Source organism: Hibiscus syriacus, unplaced genomic scaffold (genome assembly GCF_006381635.1).
Source record: "Hibiscus syriacus cultivar Baekdansim isolate YM2019G1 unplaced genomic scaffold, ASM638163v2 tig00110485_pilon, whole genome shotgun sequence".
In the NCBI taxonomy this organism is placed as follows: domain Eukaryota; kingdom Viridiplantae; phylum Streptophyta; class Magnoliopsida; order Malvales; family Malvaceae; genus Hibiscus; species Hibiscus syriacus.
The window spans coordinates 193,036-195,897 of NW_024062760.1; the positions used below are offsets into that span (position 1 = coordinate 193,036).

Below are 2,862 nucleotides of genomic sequence, written 5' to 3' on the forward strand. Positions count from 1 at the left end.
TTGCTATAAAATCCAACAGATGGTTTGAGATGAATCAGCATTCATAGAACATAGAAAACACAATAACTAGAAAGAAAGACCAGGAACACTTCAATAAAGCTGTTCCATGAGATTAGTTTGGGAGACAAGAAGAAAAAATAACAAGCTTACATCACAAAATCTTTGGTCGGTACTGAAAACACCAAGCTCGAAACTACATAAGTTTAGATACCAAGACACTGCTGCTTAGGTAATTAAGAAAGAAGGTTCAGGACAATTAAAACATAAAAAGGCCCTACCAATACTGTGAAACACATGTGAATGTCCACACGACTAGCAAAATAGCAACAAGAAATATGCTATTTAAAGTCTCTCGAATCCATCCGTAAGATCATTCCTACAAAATTCAAATGCAAAAGTAAACAGTAAAATATTAGAACTGCTTGCATAGGTAATTTTACTAAAAAAGATTAAACAAAAAGAGGGGGAAAAGAATTAATTAGAAAGTGAAACTCACATCAACATCAGAGTTCCGAGGAGATGGGCTACGGGAATCAGCAGGACACCCCCTTGGTGAAACACTTCGAGGACTTGGAGATCCTCTGCCACGGCTGCGTCTGTCAGGACTTTCACCCCTGGGAGAAGATGCCTTGCGTGGGGAAAGACTCTTCCGAGGACTAGGGCTGCGACGAGCAGGAGAAGCACTGAAATAAAGGGTATCATCAAAGATGAAGCATAAAATAATTGAAAAATAAAAGAAAATGGACATTCTGACATGAGAGCAAGGTACAAAATATAAACCTCATTGATCGACTGCCACTTCGTCGATCATCATCAGAATGCCCTCTTCCTTGACCTTTTGAATAGTCAGGACTTGCACTCCGGCTCCTGCTTAGACGCTGATAGCCCCTGTCTTTCCCACCATATCGATCACGTTCATAACTCATAACTCCTACTACGATTTCTTTTCCTATAATCCCTGTCTCTGTAATAATCATCCCGGTGCCTGAAGATATTGAATAGAATGCATATCAGATGATTAGAGATAAGCTCATAAACAAATATAATTAATCCCCATATTTTTTGGTTATTAAAACAAGCTTAAAAGCATCACATATACAAACCAAGCAAGCTTCCCCTCTTTAACTCAAATCAGATAAAAGTTAATTTAGAAATGTCAAGATGAAAACTAGCAAAAAAAAAAGTTTGTTCAGAAATTCAGTTCAGGAACAAGCAGATAAATATTTAGAAAGACTACATCAGTTCATAAGAAAAAAGCATAACATTATCCTTTCTAAATACCAGCCATAATTTATCATAAAAGAAAATGCAATACAGTACAAAAACGCAAAAATCAAAAGTCTTCTAAGAAGTAAGCAGTGTTGGGGGTAAATGGCTTACCTTCTGCGAGGGCTGCGACTTCTCGACCTGTATCTTGACCTTGAAACTGCTCTTCCTTTATGACTGAAAAAGAAAAAGTACCTTAATACTGAAACTACTAGAAATATTAAAAACATGTGAGATAAGGAGATAAATTGATAAGAAAGTTCAAAAAAAAAAAAAACATTGCACCACAACATTTACACTCGGTAAATTATCACGCAGCATATATCTTTTCTACATAAAGCTCACAATCTGTTAATGTGTAAAAGCAATTGAATAATAATCTAACAAAAGCGAGCACACAACTTACATCCTCTCTGCATTAGGCCCATATTTCGCAAACTGAACTGTTATCTCCCGACCATCAACTACTCTCCCAGCAAGATGAGAGAAAATTTCATATACTGTAACCAGTTATCAATAGGGCTGTAAACGAGACTAACTCGAATATTGCTAAACTCGACACGAAAGCTCACCAGCTTAAAATTTTCAAACTCAACTCAAATTTAAAAATTGAAGTTCAACTAAAGCTCAAAAAAATTTGAACTCGACACAGTTTCAAACTTAGCTCGATTGAAGCTCAAACTCTAATCCAGTTCAAGATTAAACTCAACTTAGAACCTAAACCATAAATCCATGAAAATCTTATATTGTATATTTTTAAAAATAATATATAAATGTTAATATTATTAATAATTTAATTTCAAACATTAAAATTTAATATATTATTTTTTTGGTTACTCACTAGCTTTTAAAATAAAGTATCAAGTAACTAATTTCAACTTGTTAATAATTCAAATAAAGCTTTGACCAGGTTGAACTAGAATAACTTTATCGGTAAGTGTCTCATTTACAAGCCTAATTATCAACAATATTAAGGCAATATCGCGATCAATAGAAAGCTTTTTCGGGAAAAAAATCTTGCGTGATAGGAGATGAAGATGATTTACCATCGAGCCTATCCACGGCTTTCTGCGCCTTGTCAGCATACTTATATCGCACAAATGCAAAGCCTCGAGAATCGCCATTCCTATCATAATAAATATTATTCTCTTATAGATTGCTAACAACGACAAAGGAGAAATAAAGTTTTATCAATAGGAAGAACAATAAACTTTCAGCAAAGAAGAAATCAACGGGGGAGCCATGGAAAGAGAAGCTTACGGAAGGTGATGTTGAGGATGAGAAGAGAGTAGGTGTCGGAGATATCGGGGGGGGGGGGGGCTGATCTTCCGAAGTGAGACGTTTGTTTCGCAGATGAAAAAAAACACAAAACACATTTGATTAATTACAAATTATTTGAAAAATAAATAAAAAGGTTTCCAGAATGGTCGGATTCTGGATTATTTATATATCATTTGAATTTTGGAAATTATTTTTTGACGTTTGGATGAAATTATGTAAAATATTTTCACTGTTTAACAAATTTTCTTGAAAACATTTTTCGACATCTGTTTCTAACGAAACAAACACATTTTAATTTAATTTTCTATTTTTATT

The 2,862-nt window shown here is 34.3% G+C and overlaps 1 pseudogene; it reads right to left on the reverse strand.

Annotated features, from left to right (window-relative positions):
• Positions 1–323: 323 nt before the first annotated feature.
• Positions 324–2,623, reverse strand: LOC120129304 (annotated as a pseudogene).
• Between the last annotated feature and the right edge of the window lie 239 nt (positions 2,624–2,862).